An 18,913-nucleotide genomic window follows, 5' to 3' on the forward strand; every position below is an offset into this window, starting at 1 on the left:
TTTATATCTCCTAAGAGCTGCTGAAAATCATTTAAGGTATTCAAGTGATCTGTATAAATTTTGATTTTCTGGGGTCTGACATGTTGAGAATTTACTATAGTCCCCAAGAACTGCACAATCTGAGTGCGTTGCACCTTTTCGGGTGAGACAATCAATCCTTTATCTTCTAATACTGCTATAAGGGCTATGAAAGCTGCATTAAGCAATTCAGAATTATCAGCTGTCAAGAGGATATCATCCATGTAATGAATGATCCGCACCTTTGGGTAGGCCTGACGAATTGGTTGTAAGGCAGCACCTACATAGAGCTGGCATATGGTAGGGCTGTTTGCCATACCTTGAGGCAAGACTTTCCACTGGAATCTTAAATCTGGTTCCTCATGATTTATAGATGGCAAGGTGAAAGCAAATCTTTCTCTGTCCTTGGAATGCAGCGGAATCGAGAAAAAGCAATCTTTAATATCCAGTACAAAAATAGGCCATGTCTTTGGTAATACTGTCAACAGCGGGAGACCACGTTGCACTGGTCCCATAATTCGCATTTGTGCATTGACCGCTCTAAGGTCGTGTAACAATCTCCATTTTCCAGATTTCTTTTTAATAACAAATATGGGTGTATTCCAAGCGGAAGTTGAGGATTCAATATGTCCTTGAGCTAATTGCTCCATTACTAGTTCCTTTGCTGCGCACAGTTTTTCCGATGAGAGGGGCCACTGAGGCACCCACACAGCTTTAGATGTAGTCCAGGGTATTTGCAAATCTCCCTCAGTGGCCCCTAGGAAAAACCCAGCCCTTTTCTATCTTTCTTGGGATTTGGGGTAATGGGTGTTGTTCTCCCTTGAAGTCTAGCTCCTAAACCCGACCCAGGGACAAATCCTTGTTTTTTCATTATCTGTTTACTGGTCATAGAATACTCATTTGTTAATATAAGCTGCATCTGTTGCTGAACATCTCTTCCCCATAAATTAATATTAAGATCCACTACAAAAGGGATAAATCTGCCTGATTGATCTTGAGTCCTCCATAATAATTCTTTTGCACTTATAGCTGGTGTATTTGCATAGCCTAATCCCTGCAAACTACACGAAGATTGCTGCAAAGGCCATTCTTTGGGCCAATCACATTTCCTGATTATACTTCTGTCAGCTCCAGTATCGAGCAGTCCTGAGAACTTTCTACCCTCTATTTCCAGAACTATCATCGGCCGTTCATCTAGTTCCATGGAAAGATAGGCCAGATCTACACCGGTGGAGCCAAAACCTTTATCTCCTCTAGGGATGTTCTTAGCTGGGTATTTATCATGTTCAGATGGGAGGATAAGTAATTGAGCAATCCGATCTCCGGGGCTAATAGACACTACGCCTTGAGGCGCATGACATAAGACCTTTATAACTCCTTGATAATCTGGATCAATGACTCCGGGAAAAACCACAAGTCCTCGTATTGTAGATGAGGAACGACCCAAAACTAGTCCCACAGTCCCCTTTTCAAGATGTCCCTTCATGTCTGTATCAATTGCCTGAATTCCCATTTTTGCTGTCAGTACCAATCCGGAGGCGGCACGGAGGTCCAGCCAAGCGGAGCCTGCCGTCGCTCTCCGGGGGGAGCCGGTGGGCTCATATCCGGTTCCTGAGTGGCCCCAAATATTTTCGGGCCCTGGGGTCGGGGGCCCGTCCACCCGTGTTTTTGCTGTTGATTTTGAGGTATTGGCTGCCCATTGACATCTCTGTAGGATCGACATTGATCAGCCCAATGTTTTCCTTTTTTGCATCTAGGGCAGATGCCAGGCCGCCGGGGCATAGCAGATCGGCCATTAACTGGTTGTTTGTTCCTTGGGCACTGTTTCCTAAAATGTCCTGCGTTACCACAAGCAAAGCACACACCTGACCTTCGGCCGGATGCAGCCTGTTTCGTGGCTGCTAGGACTGCAGCTGCTAGGCCAGAATTAGTAAGTGGCCCGCCCACTTCCCGGCATGCTTTAAGCCAGGCCTCCAGACCCTTTCCTTTCCATGGAGTAATGGCTCTTCTACATTCTGTGGTACACTGCTCATATACTAACTGTTGTACCAAGGGCAAGGCAGTTTCTATATCTCCAAATATTCTCCCTGCTGCTTCAAGCATCCTGGCTACAAAATCTGAGAAAGGCTCAGAGGGTCCCTGAATGATTTTTGTGAGATTGCCAGATACTTCCCCTTTATTGGGCAATGTTCTCCATGCTCGTGAATATATAGTATTAATTTGACCATATACCTCTACCAGAAAGTTAGTCTGATTAGCCGCCCATTGGCCTTGCCCTAAAAGCATATCCGCAGTCCAGTAAGGACGCTCATTTTGAACATTAATTCTGGCTTGGGCATGAGCTGCGTCCGTGACTATAGATTTAAAATCTAAGTACTGTCCAACGGAAAGACAGGCTCGGGCTATCTCAAACCAATCGGCTGGGGTATTTGCCTGTTGACTAATTCTTCCCAGCAGAGTGAGAGTATAATTTGCATTTACTCCATATGTCTTGGATGCTTCTACCAGATCTTTCAACTGTTTATAGGTAATAGGTTCATGATATCTGTCCTCATTTTCCGGATTCTGATAAACCGGAAATGCAGAGTAGAGGCGACTTAGCGCCTTCCGGGGAATAAAGTGCCATCCTCCATTAGATGGGTACGGGGGAGGTCGGCACTCCACGTCTCCAGAAGGCACAAAAGCCTCATGCAGACTATGGTCCTTATCTTCTAGTTCTGATAACTCATCGTCAGACGAGTCCTCTTGTGTAGCTACCTCTAAATTCCTAAACTCATCTACTTTTAAATTTCTAAACTTATCTAACATTGGATACAGCGGCCGTTTATTACTCTTTTCTTTATCTTCTTTATTATTACTCTTTTCTTTATCTTCTTTATTATTACTCTTTTCTTTATCTTCTTTATTTTCTTCTTTTAAGCATGCTTCCTTTTTTCTTTTAGGCCTATTCCCCCTCTCATCAATTGATTCTGCTTCCGAGAGGCTCTTCCCCCTCTCATCAATTGATTCTGCTTCCGAGAGGCTCTCTTGAAACTTAATGAGCTGCTCTCGACCCTGTCTGACATGCTCCATGTTCCGTCCTTCTTTTAAGCAGGATCGGACCAACTTCCAAAGTGGGAGGGATCCGGGTCCCAGCCTTCCTTCCTCTTTTGCCTTTTCTAAATCTTTGCCTAGTTTGTCCCAGCAGCTCAAGGTCAGATCTCCTGAGACTGCGAACCACGGCGCAGCTGCGTCGTAATCATTTATTATCTTCTGCACTGACCTTGCTGAAATTTTTAAGCCTCGTTGTTTAAGGAGTCCCAGTATGGGGTCAGCAAACTAGCTGCAGGCTGATATTCGGCCTTGATTATTACCCATTTTCTTAGATCTCGTGAAAGGCCGCTTTATCTACAGCGGAGTTACTTTCACTTTGTCCGGGTTCGCGGCAGCAAAGACACTCACGACCAGGCTGATGTAGGCGCAGGAAAAATCAACACAGCAGTCCCACTATTACCGTACCAAAACAATGAGAGCAACAAGAACAGGGTTTATCATACCTGAGAGGTTACCTACCGGTAGTCTGCTCCGTGTGTAGAGTTCTGAACTTCAACCCCTCACTGGTGTCCGCTGGATTCGAAGTGTCCCGGGTTTCGGCACCAGCTGTAGCGCGCCCCTGGCCAGCAGGGAATAAAACGCAGACACCGAAGTCCTTCTCTTATCACACTTTATTGGAGCGCCGCTTCAGTGAGGGTGAGATGGCGGTGAGGGGCGCAGGGAGAGCAAAGCGGATGGCTTATATGCAACTCTATGAGAGGCGTGTCTATGGCTCAGTGGCTGGTCGTGATAGGACAGTGAGTGCTTACTTGTCAGATTGGGATAGGTCGCTGCTGTTGCCGGGCAAACTAGGGCAGGAAGCTACGTCAGGGCAGAGTTGTTTACTCTGTGCCTGTCACCATCTTGTAATGGCGGCTGACTGCGCTCTGCAGTTGTTTGGGTACTGGAAGAGCTGTGCTGCTGCTTCGGGCAGTTGCCATTCACCACCACACAGAGTTCCCTAGGTGTCATATCCACTTTCAGACATATGTGCTGCCAGAGCACTTGGTTTCCAAAGCAGCGGGAATTGGCTTGGGCACTGAACTTGTGTTTGGCTGTGGGGTTTTGAGCGCCTTGAGTGAGGAGCTCCATGTTCGTTTTGTGTGGGTGCTCAAGCTGCTTGATTCCCTCCCACTGGGCTCAATGGGCATGGGACCGGAAGTGACCCAACAGGGTTTCTAGATAGCTGCCAGGACAGCTGATGGTATGTGAAGTTCATGAGTCAGGTGGAGCTCTTTTGGCACTGGAAGAGCTGTGCTGCTGCTTCGGGCAGTTGCCATTCACCAGCACACAAAGTTCCCTAGGTGTCATATCCACTTTCAGACATATGTGCTGCCAGAGCACTTGGTTTCCAAAGCAGCGGGAAATAGCTTGGGCACTGAACTTGTCTTTGGCTGTGGGGTTTTGAGCGCCTTCAGTGATGCGCTCCATGTTCGTTTTGTGTGGGTGCTCAAGCTGCTTGATTCCATCCCACTTGGCTCAATGGGCATGGGACCGGAAGTGACCCAACAAGGTTTCCTAGATAGCTGCCAGGACAGCTGATGGTATGTGAAGTTCATGAGTCAGGTGGAGTTGTTTTGGCACTGGAAGAGCTGTGCTGCTGCTTCGGGCAGTTGCCATTCACCACCACACAGAGTTCTCTAGGTGTCATATCCACTTTAAGACCTATGTACTGCCAGAGCACTTGGTTTCCATGGCAGCGGGAAATGGCTTGGACACTGAACTTGTCTTTGGCTGTGGGGTTTTGAGCGCCTTGAGTGAGGAGCTCCATGTTCGTTTTGTGTGGGTGCTCAAGCTGCTTGATTCCCTCCCATGGGCTCAACGGGCATGAGACCGGAAGTGACCCAACAGGGTTGATAGGCAGCTGCCAGGACAGCTGATGGTATGTGAAGTTGATGAGGCAGGTGGAGTTATTTTGACCCTGGAAGAGCTGTCCTGCGGCTTCGGGCAGTTGCCATTCACCACCACCCAATATTCTCTAGCTGTCATATGTGCTTTCAGACATATATGCTGCCTGAGAACTTGGTTTCCATGGCAGCGGGAAATGGCTTGGGCACTGAACTTGTCTTTGCTGTGGGGTTTTGAGCGCCTTGAGTGAGGAGCTCCATGTTCATTTTGTGTGGGTGCTCAAGCTGCTTGATTCCATCCCAATGGGCTCAATGGCCATGGGACCGGAAGTGACCCAACAGGGTTTCCTACATAGCTGTCAGGACAGCTGATGGTATGTGAAGTTCATGAGGCAGGTGGAGTTGCTTTCGCACTGGAAGAGCTGTGCTGCTGCTTCGGGCAGTTGCCATTCACCACCACACTCCCTTCCCAAGGTGTGATATCCACTTTCAGACATATGAGCTGCCAGACCACTTGGTTTCCATGGCAGCGGGAAATGGCTTGGGCACTGAACTTGTCTTTGCTGTGGGGTTTTGAGCACATTGAGTGAGGAGCTCCATGTTCGTTTTGTGTGGGTGCTCAAGCTGCTTGATTCCCTCCCACTGGGCTCAATGGGCATGGGACCGGAAGTGACCCAACAGGGTTTCTAGATAGCTGCCAGGACAGCTGATGGTATGTGAAGTTCATGAGGCAGGTGGAGTTGTTTTGGCACTTTAAGAGCTGTGCTGCTGCTTCGGGCATTTGCCATTCACCACCACACTCCCTTCCCTAGGTGTCATATCCACTTTCAGACATATGTGCTGCCTGAGCACTTGGTTACCATGGCAGCGGGAAATGGCTTGGACACTGAACTTGTCTTTGGCTGTGGGGTTTTGAGCACATTGAGTGAGGAGCTCCACGTTCGTTTTGTGTGGGTGCTCAAGCTGCTTGATTCCCTCCCACTGGGCTCAATGGGCATGGGACCGGAAGTGACCCAACAGGGTTTCTAGATAGCTGCCAGGACAGCTGATGGTATGTGAAGTTCATGAGGCAGGTGGAGTTCTTTTGGCACTGGAAGAGCTGTGCTGCTGCTTCGGGCAGTTGCCATTCACCAGCACACCAAGTTCCCTAGGTGTCATATCCACTTTCAGACATATGTGCTGCCAGAGCACTTGGTTTCCAAAGCAGCGGGAAATGGCTTGGGCACTGAACTTGTCTTTGGCTGTGGGGTTTTGAGCGCCTTCAGTGATGCGCTCCATGTTCGTTTTGTGTGGGTGCTCAAGCTGCTTGATTCCATCCCACTTGGCTCAATGGGCATGGGACCGGAAGTGACCCAACAAGGTTTCCTAGACAGCTGCCAGGACAGCTGATGGTATGTGAAGTTCATGAGTCAGGTGGAGTTGTTTTGGCACTGGAAGAGCTGTGCTGCTGCTTCGGGCAGTTGCCATTCACCACCACACTCCCTTCCGTCGGTGTCATATCCACTTTAAGACCTATGTACTGCCAGAGCACTTGGTTTCCATGGCAGCGGGAAATGGCTTGGGCACTGAACTTGTCTTTGGCTGTGGGGTTTTGAGCGCCTTGAGTGAGGAGCTCCATGTTCGTTTTGTGTGGGTGCTCAAGCTGCTTGATTCCCTCCCATGGGCTCAACGGGCATGAGACAGGAAGTGACCCAACAGGGTTGATAGGGAGCTGCCAGGACAGCTGATGGTATGTGAAGTTCATGAGGCAGGTGGAGTTATTTTGACCCTGGAAGAGCTGTGCTGCTGCTTCGGGCAGTTGCCATTCACCACCACCCAATATTCTCTAGCTGTCATATGCGCTTTCAGACATATATGCTGCCGAGCACTTGGTTTCCATGGTAGCGGGAAATGGCTTGGACACTGAACTTGTCTTTGGCTGTGGGGTTTTGAGCGCCTTGAGTGAGGAGCTCCATGTTCGTTTTGTGTGGGTGCTCAAGCTGCTTGATTCCATCAAACTGGGCTCAATGGGCATGGGACTGGAAGTGACCCAACAGGGTTTCCTAGATAGCTGCCAGGACAGCTGATGGTATGTGAAGTTCATGAGGCAGGTGGAGTTGTTTTGTCTAGGGAAGAGCTTTGCTGCTGCTTCGGGCAGTTGTCATTCACCACCACACTCCCTTCCCTAGGTGTCATATCCACATTCAGACATATGTGCTGTCACAGCACTTGGTTTCCATGGCAGCGGAAGATGGCTTGGGCACTGAACTTGTGTTTGGCTGTGGAGTTTTGAGAGCCTTGAGTGAGGAGCTCCATGTTCGTTTTGTGTGGGTGCTCAAGCTGCTTGATTCCATCCCACTAGGCTCAATGTCCATGGGACCAGAAGTGACTCAACAGGGTTTCCTAGATAGCTGCCAGTACAGCTGATGGTATGTGAAGTTCATGAGTCAGGTGGAGCTGTTTTGTCAGTGGAAGAGCTGTGTTGCTGCTTCAGGCAGTTGCCATTCACCAGCACTCAGAGTTGTCTAGGTGTGATATGCACTTTAAGACGTATGTGCTGCCAGAGCACTTGGTTTCCATGGCAGCGGAAAATGGCTTGGGCACTGAACTTGTCTTTGGCTGTGGGGTTTACAGCTCCTTGAGTGAGGAGCTCCATGTTCGTTTTGTGTGGGTGCTCAAGCTGCTTGATTCCATCCCACTGGGCTCAATGAGCATGGGACCGGAAGTGACCCAACATGGTTTTTGAGATAATTGCCAGTACAGCTGATGGTATGTGAAGTTCATGAGGCAGGTGGAGTTGTTTTGGCACTGGAAGAGCTGTGCTGCTGCTTCGGGCAGTTGTCATTCACCAGCACACTCCCTTCCTTAGGTGTCATAAGCACTTTCAAACATATGTGCTGCCAGAGAACTTGGTTTCAAATGCAGCATGAAATGGCTTGGACACTGAACTTGTCTTTGGCTGTGGATTTTTGAGCGCCTTGAGTGAGGAGCTCCATGTTCGTTTTGTGTGGGTGCTCAAGCTGCTTGTTTCCCTACCCTAGGCTCAATGGGCATGGGACCGGAAGTGACCCAACAGGGTTTCCTAAGTAGCTGCCAGCACAGCTGATGGTATGTGAAGTTCATGAGGCAGGTGGAGTTGTTTTGGCACTGGAAGCGCTGTGCTGCTGCTTCGGGCAGTTGCCATTCACCAGCACAAAAAGTTCCCTAGGTGTCATATCCACTTTCAGACATATGTGCTGCCAGGGCACTTGGTTTCCATGGCAGCGGGAAATGGCTTGCGCACTGAACTTGTCTTTGCTGTGGGGTTTTGAGCGCCTTGAGTGAGGAGCTCCATGTTCGTTTTGTGAGTGCTCAAGCTGCTTGATTCCATCCCCCTGGGCTCAATGAGCATGGGACCGGAAGTGACCCAACAGGGTTTCCTAGATAGCTGCCAGGACAGCTGATGGTATGTGATTTTCATGAGGCAGGTGGAGTTGTTTTGGCAGTGGAAGAGCTGTGCTGCTGCTTCAGGCAGTTGCCATTCACCAGCACACTCCCTTCCCTAGGTATCCTATCCACTTTCAGACATATGTGCTGCCAGAGCACTTAGTTTCCATGGCAGCGGGAAATGGCTTGGGCACTGAACTTGTCCTTGGCTGTGGGGTTTTGAGCTCCTTGAATGAGGAGCTCCATGTTCGTTTTGTGTGGGTGCTCAAGCTGCTTGATTCCATCCCCTGGGCTCAATGGGCATGGGACCGGAAGTGACCCAACAGGGTTTCCTAGATAGCTGCCAGGACAGGTGATGGTATGTGAAGTTCATGAGGCAGGTGGAGTTGCTTTCGCAGTTGAAGAGCTGTGCTGCTGCTTCGGGCAGTCGCCATTCACCACCCCACCCCCTTCCCTAGGTGTCATATGCACTTTCGGACATATGTGCTGCCAGAGAACTTGGTTTCAAATGCAGCCTGAAATGGCTTGGACACTGAACTTGTCTTTGGCTGTGGGGTTTTGAGCGCCTTGAGTGAGGAGCTCCATGTTCGTTTTGTGTGGGTGCTCAAGCTGCTTGATTCCCTCCCCTGGGCTCAATGGGCATTGGACCGGAAGTGACCCAACATGGTTTCTAAATAGCTGCCAGGACAGATGATGGTATGTGAAGTTCATGAGGCAGGTGGAGTTGTTTTCGCACTGGAAGAGCTGTGCTGCTGCTTCAGGCAGTTGCCATTCACCGCCTAACAGATCTCCCTAGGTGTCATATCCACTTTCAGACATATGTGCTGCCAGAGTACTTGGTTTCCATGGCAGCGGGAAGTGGCTTTGGCATTGAACTTGTTTTTGGCTGTGGGGTTTTGAGCGCCTTGAGTGAAGAGCTCCATGTTCCTTTTGTGTGTGTGCTCAAGCTGCTTGATTCCATCCCAATGGGCTCAATGGGCATTGGACCGGAAGGGAACAAACAGGGTTTCCTAGATATCTGCTTGGACAGCTGATGGTATGTGAAGTTCATGAGGCAGGTGGAGTTGTTTTGGCAGTGGAGGAGCTGTGCTGCTGCTTCGGACACTTCCCATTCACCACCACACTCCCTTCCCTCGGTGTCCTATCCACTTTCAGACATATGTGCTGCCAGAGCACTTGGTTTCCATGATAGAAGGAAATGGCTTCGGCACTGAACTTGTATTTGGTTCTAAAGTTTTGAGCGCCTTGAGTGAGGAGCTCCATGTTCGTTTTTTGAGTGCTCAAGCTGCTTGATTCCATCCCCTGGGCTCAATGGGCATGGGACCGGAAGTGACCCAACAGGGTTTCCTAGATAGCTGCCAGGACAGGTGATGGTATGTGAAGTTCATGAGGCAGGTGGAGTTGCTTTCGCACTTGAAGAGCTGTGCTGCTGCTTCGGGCAGTTGCCATTCACCACCCCACCCCCTTCCCTAGGTGTCATATGCACTTTCAGACATATGTGCTGCCAGAGAACTTGGTTTCAAATGCAGCTTGAAATGGCTTGGACACTGAACTTGTCTTTGGCTGTGGGGTTTTGAGCGCCTTGAGTGAGGAGCTCCATGTTCGCTTTGTGTGGGTGCTCAAGCTGCTTGATTCCCTCCCCTGGGCTCAATGGGCATTGGACCGGAAGTGACCCAACAGGGTTTCTAAATAGGTGCCAGGACAGATGATGGTATGTGAAGTTCATGAGGCAGGTGGAGTTGTTTTCGCACTGGAAGAGCTGTGCTGCTGCTTCAGGCAGTTGCCATTCACCGCCTAACTGATCTCCCTAGGTGTCATATCCACTTTCAGACATATGTGCTGCCAGAGTACTTGGTTTCCATGGCAGCGGGAAGTGGCTTTGGCATTGAACTTGTTTTTGGCTGTGGGGTTTTGAGCGCCTTGAGTGAAGAGCTCCATGTTCCTTTTGTGTGGGTGCTCAAGCTGCTTGATTCCATACCACTGGGTTCAAGCGGCATTGGACCGGAAGGGAACAAACATGGTTTCCTAGATATCTGCTTGGACAGCTGATGGTATGTAAAGTTCATGAGGCAGGTGGAGTTGTTTTGGCAGTGGAGGAGCTGTGCTGCTGCTTCGGACACTTCCCATTCACCACCACACTCCCTTCCCTCGGTGTCCTATCCACTTTCAGACATATGTGCTGCCAGAGCACTTGGTTTCCATGATAGAAGGAAATGGCTTGGGCACTGAACTTGTATTTGGTTCTAAAGTTTTGAGCGCCTTGAGTGAGGAGCTCCATGTTCGTTTTGTGAGTGCTCAAGCTGCTTGATTCCATCCCACTGGGCTCATTGGGCATGGGACCGGAAGTGACCCAACAGGGTTTCCTAGATAGCTGCCAGGACAGCTGATGGTATGTGAAGTTCATGAGGCAGGTGGAGTTATTTTGACCCTGGAAGAGCTGTGCTGCTGCTTCGGGCAGTTGCCATTCACCACCACCCAATATTCTCTAGCTGTCATATGCGCTTTCAGACATATATGCTGCCGAGCACTTGGTTTCCATGGTAGCGGGAAATGGCTTGGACACTGAACTTGTCTTTGGCTGTGGGGTTTTGAGCGCCTTGAGTGAGGAGCTCCATGTTCGTTTTGTGTGGGTGCTCAAGCTGCTTGATTCCATCAAACTGGGCTCAATGGGCATGGGACTGGAAGTGACCCAACAGGGTTTCCTAGATAGCTGCCAGGACAGCTGATGGTATGTGAAGTTCATGAGGCAGGTGGAGTTGTTTTGTCTAGGGAAGAGCTTTGCTGCTGCTTCGGGCAGTTGTCATTCACCACCACACTCCCTTCCCTAGGTGTCATATCCACATTCAGACATATGTGCTGTCACAGCACTTGGTTTCCATGGCAGCGGAAGATGGCTTGGGCACTGAACTTGTGTTTGGCTGTGGAGTTTTGAGAGCCTTGAGTGAGGAGCTCCATGTTCGTTTTGTGTGGGTGCTCAAGCTGCTTGATTCCATCCCACTAGGCTCAATGTCCATGGGACCAGAAGTGACTCAACAGGGTTTCCTAGATAGCTGCCAGGACAGCTGATGGTATGTGAAGTTCATGAGTCAGGTGGAGCTGTTTTGTCAGTGGAAGAGCTGTGTTGCTGCTTCAGGCAGTTGCCATTCACCAGCACTCAGAGTTGTCTAGGTGTGATATGCACTTTAAGACGTATGTGCTGCCAGAGCACTTGGTTTCCATGGCAGCGGAAAATGGCTTGGGCACTGAACTTGTCTTTGGCTGTGGGGTTTTCAGCTCCTTGAGTGAGGAGCTCCATGTTCGTTTTGTGTGGGTGCTCAAGCTGCTTGATTCCATCCCACTGGGCTCAATGAGCATGGGACCGGAAGTGACCCAACATGGTTTTTGAGATAATTGCCAGTACAGCTGATGGTATGTGAAGTTCATGAGGCAGGTGGAGTTGTTTTGGCACTGGAAGAGCTGTGCTGCTGCTTCGGGCAGTTGTCATTCACCAGCACACTCCCTTCCTTAGGTGTCATATGCACTTTCAGACATATGTGCTGCCAGAGCACTTGGTTTCCATGGCAGCGGGAAATGGCTTGGGCACTGAACGTGTGTTTGGCTGTAAAGTTTTGAGCGCCTTGAATGAGGAGCTCCATGTTCGTTTTTTGTGGGTGCTCAAGCTGTTTGATTGCATCCCACTGGGCTCAAAGGGCATGGGACCGGAAGTGACCCAACAGGGTTTCCTAGATAGCTGCCAGGACAGCTGATGGTATGTGAAGTTCATGAGGCAGGTGGAGTTGCTTTAGCACTGGAAGAGCTGTGCTGCTGCTTCGGGAAGTTGCCATTCACCACCACACTCCCTTCCCTAGGTGTCATATCCACTTTCAGACATATGTGCTGCCAGAGCACTTGGTTTCCAGGGCAGCGGGAAATGGCTTGGGCACTGAACTTGTCTTTGTTTACATTGTTTTGAGCGGCTTGAGTGAGGAGCTCCATGTTCGTTTTGTGTGGGTGCTCAAGCTGCTTGATTCCATCCCAATGGGCTCAATGGGCATGCTACCGGAAGTGACCCAACAGGGTTTCCTAAGTAGCTGCCAGCACAGCTGATGGTATGTGAAGTTCATGAGGCAGGTGGAGTTACTTTCGCACTAGAAGAGATGTGCTGTTGCTTCGGGCAGTTGCCATTCACAACCACATTCCCTTCCCTAGGTGTCATATCCACTTTCAGACATATGTGCTGCCAGAGCACTTGGTTTCCATGGCAGCGGGAAATGGCTTGGGCTCTGAACTTGTCTTTGGCCGTGGGGTTTTGAGTGCCTTGAATGAGGAGTTCCATGTGAGTTTTGTGTGGTTGCTCAAGCTGCTTGATTCCATCCCCTGGGATCAATGGGCATGGGACCGGAAGTGACCCAACAGGGTTTCCTAGATAGCTGCCAGGACAGCTGATGGTATGTGAAGTTCATGAGGCAGGTGGAGTTGTTTTGGCAATGGAAGAGCTGTGCTGCTGCTTCGGGCAGTTGCCATTCACCAGCACACAGAGTTTCCTAGGTGTCATATCCACTTTCAGACATATGTGGTGCCAGAGCACTTGGTTTCCATGGCAGCGGGAAATGGCTTGGGCACTGAACTTGTCTTTGGCTGTGGAGTTTTGAGCGCCTTGAGTGAGGAGCTCCATGTTCGTTTTGTGTGGGTGCTCAAGCTGCTTGATTCCCTCCTAAGGGCTCAATGGACATGGGATCGGAAGTGTCCCAATAGGGTTTATAGGGAGCTGCCAGGACAGCTGATGGTATGTGAAGGTCATGAGGCAGGGGGAGTTGTTTTGGCACTGGAAGAGCTGTGCTGCTGCTTCGGGCATTTGCCATTCACCACCACACTCCCTTCCCTAGGTGTCATAAGCACTTTCAAACATATGTGCTGCCAGAGAACTTGGTTTCAAATGCAGCATGAAATGGCTTGGACACTGAACTTGTCTTTGGCTGTGGATTTTTGAGCGCCTTGAGTGAGGAGCTCCATGTTCGTTTTGTGTGGGTGCTCAAGCTGCTTGTTTCCCTACCCTAGGCTCAATGGGCATTGGACCGGAAGTGACCCAACAGGGTTTCCTAAGTAGCTGCCAGCACAGCTGATGGTATGTGAAGTTCATGAGGCAGGTGGAGTTGTTTTGGCACTGGAAGCGCTGTGCTGCTGCTTCGGGCAGTTGCCATTCACCAGCACAAAAAGTTCCCTAGGTGTCATATCCACTTTCAGACATATGTGCTGCCAGGGCACTTGGTTTCCATGGCAGCGGGAAATGGCTTGCGCACTGAACTTGTCTTTGCTGTGGGGTTTTGAGCGCCTTGAGTGAGGAGCTCCATGTTCGTTTTGTGAGTGCTCAAGCTGCTTGATTCCATCCCCCTGGGCTCAATGAGCATGGGACCGGAAGTGACCCAACAGGGTTTCCTAGATAGCTGCCAGGACAGCTGATGGTATGTGATTTTCATGAGGCAGGTGGAGTTGTTTTGGCAGTGGAAGAGCTGTGCTGCTGCTTCAGGCAGTTGCCATTCACCAGCACACTCCCTTCCCTAGGTATCCTATCCACTTTCAGACATATGTGCTGCCAGAGCACTTAGTTTCCAAGGCAGCGGGAAATGGCTTGGGCACTGAACTTGTCCTTGGCTGTGGGGTTTTGAGCTCCTTGAATGAGGAGCTCCATGTTCGTTTTGTGTGGGTGCTCAAGCTGCTTGATTCCATCCCCTGGGCTCAATGGGCATGGGACCGGAAGTGACCCAACAGGGTTTCCTAGATAGCTGCCAGGACAGGTGATGGTATGTGAAGTTCATGAGGCAGGTGGAGTTGCTTTCGCAGTTGAAGAGCTGTGCTGCTGCTTCGGGCAGTCGCCATTCACCACCCCACCCCCTTCCCTAGGTGTCATATGCACTTTCGGACATATGTGCTGCCAGAGAACTTGGTTTCAAATGCAGCTTGAAATGGCTTGGACACTGAACTTGTCTTTGGCTGTGGGGTTTTGAGCGCCTTGAGTGAGGAGCTCCATGTTCGTTTTGTGTGGGTGCTCAAGCTGCTTGATTCCCTCCCCTGGGCTCAATGGGCATTGGACCGGAAGTGACCCAACATGGTTTCTAAATAGCTGCCAGGACAGATGATGGTATGTGAAGTTCATGAGGCAGGTGGAGTTGTTTTCGCACTGGAAGAGCTGTGCTGCTGCTTCAGGCAGTTGCCATTCACCGCCTAACTGATCTCCCTAGGTGTCATATCCACTTTCAGACATATGTGCTGCCAGAGTACTTGGTTTCCATGGCAGCGGGAAGTGGCTTTGGCATTGAACTTGTTTTTGGCTGTGGGGTTTTGAGCGCCTTGAGTGAAGAGCTCCATGTTCCTTTTGTGTGTGTGCTCAAGCTGCTTGATTCCATCCCAATGGGCTCAATGGGCATTGGACCGGAAGGGAACAAACAGGGTTTCCTAGATATCTGCTTGGACAGCTGATGGTATGTGAAGTTCATGAGGCAGGTGGAGTTGTTTTGGCAGTGGAGGAGCTGTGCTGCTGCTTCGGACACTTCCCATTCACCACCACACTCCCTTCCCTCGGTGTCCTATCCACTTTCAGACATATGTGCTGCCAGAGCACTTGGTTTCCATGATAGAAGGAAATGGCTTCGGCACTGAACTTGTATTTGGTTCTAAAGTTTTGAGCGCCTTGAGTGAGGAGCTCCATGTTCGTTTTTTGAGTGCTCAAGCTGCTTGATTCCATCCCCTGGGCTCAATGGGCATGGGACCGGAAGTGACCCAACAGGGTTTCCTAGATAGCTGCCAGGACAGGTGATGGTATGTGAAGTTCATGAGTCAGGTGGAGTTGCTTTCGCACTTGAAGAGCTGTGCTGCTGCTTCGGGCAGTTGCCATTCACCACCCCACCCCCTTCCCTAGGTGTCATATGCACTTTCAGACATATGTGCTGCCAGAGAACTTGGTTTCAAATGCAGCTTGAAATGGCTTGGACACTGAACTTGTCTTTGGCTGTGGGGTTTTGAGCGCCTTGAGTGAGGAGCTCCATGTTCGCTTTGTGTGGGTGCTCAAGCTGCTTGATTCCCTCCCCTGGGCTCAATGGGCATTGGACCGGAAGTGACCCAACAGGGTTTCTAAATAGGTGCCAGGACAGATGATGGTATGTGAAGTTCATGAGGCAGGTGGAGTTGTTTTGGCACTGGAAGAGCTGTGCTGCTGCTTCAGGCAGTTGCCATTCACCGCCTAACAGATCTCCCTAGGTGTCATATCCACTTTCAGACATATGTGCTGCCAGAGTACTTGGTTTCCATGGCAGCGGGAAGTGGCTTTGGCATTGAACTTGTTTTTGGCTGTGGGGTTTTGAGCGCCTTGAGTGAGGTGCTCCATGTTCCTTTTGTGTGGGTGCTCAAGCTGCTTGATTCCATACCACTGGGTTCAAGCGGCATTGGACCGGAAGGGAACAAACATGGTTTCCTAGATATCTGCTTGGACAGCTGATGGTATGTGAAGTTCATGAGGCAGGTGGAGTTGTTTTGGCAGTGGAGGAGCTGTGCTGCTGCTTCGGGCAGTTGCCATTCACCAGCACACTCCCTTCCCTAGGTGTCATATGCGCTTTCAGACATATGTGCTGCCAGAGCACTTGGTTTCCATGGCAGCGGGAAATGGCTTGGCACTGAACTTGTCTTTGGCTGTGGGGTTTTGAGCTCCTTGAGTGAGGAGCTCCATGTTCGTTTTGTGAGTGCTCAAGCTGCTTGATTCCATCCCACTGGGCTCATTGGGCATGGGACCGGAAGTGACCCAACAGGGTTTCCTAGATAGCTGCCAGGACAGCTGATGGTATGTGAAGTTCATGAGGCAGGTGGAGTTGTTTTGGCACTGGAAGAGCTGTGCTGCTGCTTCGGGCAGTTGCCATTCACCAGCACACAAAGTTTCCTAGGTGTCATATCCACTTTCCGACATATGTGGTGCCAGAGCACTTGGTTTCCATGGCAGCGGGAAATGGCTTGGGCACTGAACTTGTCTTTGCTGTTTGGTTTGGAGCGCCTTGAGTGAGGAGCTCCATGTTCATTTTGTGTGGGTGCTCAAGCTACTGGATTCCATCCCAATGGGCTCAATGGGCATGGGACCGGAAGTGACCCAACAGCGTTTTTGGAAATCTGCTAGGACAGCTAATGGTATGTGAAGTTTATGAGGCAGGTGGAGTTGCTTTCGCACTGGAAGAGCTGTGCTGCTGCTTCGAGCAGTTGCCATTCACCAGCACACTCCCTTCCCTAGGTGTCATATGCACTTTCAGACATATGTGCTGCCAGAGCACTTGGTTTCCATGGCAGCGGGAAATGGCTTGGGCACTGAACTTGTCTTTGACTGTGGGGTTTTGAGCGCCTTGAATGAGGAGTTCCATGTGAGTTTTGTGTGGTTGCTCAAGCTGCTTGATTCCATCCCCTGGGCTCAATGGGCATGGGACCGGAAGTGACCCAACAGGGTTTCCTAGATAGCTGCCAGGACAGCTGATGGTATGTGAAGTTCATGAGGCAGGTGGAGTTGTTTTGGCACTGCAAGAGCTGTGCTGCTGCTTCGGGCAGTTGCCATTCACCAGCACACAGAGTTTCCTAGGTGTCATATCCACTTTCAGACATATGTGGTGCCAGAGCACTTGGTTTCCATGGCAGCGGGAAATGGCTTGGACACTGATCTTGTCTTTGTCTGTGGGGTTTTGAGCGCCTTGAGTGAGGAGCTCCATGTTCGTTTTGTGTGGGTGCTCAAGCTGCTTGATTCCCTCCCATGGGCTCAACGGGCATGAGACCGGAAGTGACCCAAAAGGTTTTATAGGTAGCTGCCAGGACAGCTGATGGTATGTGAAGTTCATGAGGCAGGTGGAGTTATTTTGACCCTGGAAGAGCTGTGCTGCTGCTTCGGGCAGTTGCCATTCACCACCACACTCCCTTCCCTAGGTGTCATATCCACTTTCAGACATATGTGCTGCCAGAGCACTTGGTTTCCATGGCAGAGGGAAATGGCTTGGGCACTGAACTTGTCTTTGGCTGTGGGGTTTTGAGCGCCTTGAGTGAGGAGCTCCATGGTCGTTTTGTGTGGGTGCTCAAGCTGCTTGATTCCATCCCACTGGGCTCAATTCTGCATGGGACCCGAAGTGACCAAACAGGGTTTCTAGATAGCTGCCAGGACAACTGATGGTATGTGAAGTTCATGAGGCAGGTGGAGTTGTTTTGGCACTGGAAGAGCTGTGCTGCTGCTTCGGGCAGTTGCCATTCACCAGCACACTCCCTTCCCTAGGTGTCATATGCGCTTTCAGATATATGTGCTGCCAGAGCACTTGGTTTCCATGGCAGCGGGAAATGGCTTGGGCACTGAACTTGTCCTTGGCTCTAAAGTTTTGAGCACCTTGAGTGAGGAGCTCCATGTTCATTTTGTGTGGGTGCTCAAGCTGCTTGATTCCATGCCACTAGGCTCAATGGGCATGGGACCAGAAGTGACTCAACAGGGTTTCCTAGATAGCTGCCAGGACAGCTAATGGTATGTGAAGTTCATGAGGCAGGTGGAGTTGTTTTGGCACTGGAAGAGCTGTGCTGCTGCTTCGGGCAGTTGCCATTCACCAGCACACAGAGTTCCCTAGGTGTCATATCCACTTTCAGACACATGAGGTGCCAGAGCACTTGGTTTCCATGGCAGCGTGAATTGGCTCTGGCATTGAACTTGTCTTTGGCTGTAAAGTTATGAGCGCCTTGAGTGAGGAGCTCCATGTTCGTTTTGTGTAGGTACTCAAGCTGCTTGATTCCATCCCACTGGGCTCAAGGGGCATGGGACCGGAAGTGACCAAACAGGGTTTCCTAGATATCTGCTTGGACAGCTGATGGTATGTGAAGTTCATGAGGCAGGTGAAGTTGTTTTGGCAGTGAAAGAGCTGTGCTGCTGCTTCGGGCACTTCCCATTCACCAGCACACTCCCTTCCCTAGGTTTCATATCCACATTCAGACATATGTGCTGCCAGAGCACTTGGTTTCCATGGCAGCGGGAAATGGCTTGGGCACTGAACTTGTCTTTGGCTGTGGGGTTTTGAGCTCTTGAGTGAGGAGCTCCATGTTCGTTTTGTGTGGGTGCTCAAGCTGCTTGATTCCCTCCTAAGGGCTCAATGGACATGGGATCGGAAGTGTCCCAATAGGGTTTATAGGGAGCTGCCAGGACAGCTGATGGTATGTGAAGGTCATGAGGCAGGGGGAGTTGTTTTGGCACTGGAAGAGCTGTGCTGCTGCTTCGGGCATTTGCCATTCACCACCACACTCCCTTCCCTAGGTGTCATAAGCACTTTCAAACATATGTGCTGCCAGAGAACTTGGTTTCAAATGCAGCATGAAATGGCTTGGACACTGAACTTGTCTTTGGCTGTGGATTTTTGAGCGCCTTGAGTGAGGAGCTCCATGTTCGTTTTGTGTGGGTGCTCAAGCTGCTTGTTTCCCTACCCTAGGCTCAATGGGCATTGGACCGGAAGTGACCCAACAGGGTTTCCTAAGTAGCTGCCAGCACAGCTGATGGTATGTGAAGTTCATGAGGCAGGTGGAGTTGTTTTGGCACTGGAAGCGCT

The sequence above is a fragment of the Ochotona princeps genome, chromosome 17, assembly GCF_030435755.1.
Source record: "Ochotona princeps isolate mOchPri1 chromosome 17, mOchPri1.hap1, whole genome shotgun sequence".
Classification (NCBI taxonomy): domain Eukaryota; kingdom Metazoa; phylum Chordata; class Mammalia; order Lagomorpha; family Ochotonidae; genus Ochotona; species Ochotona princeps.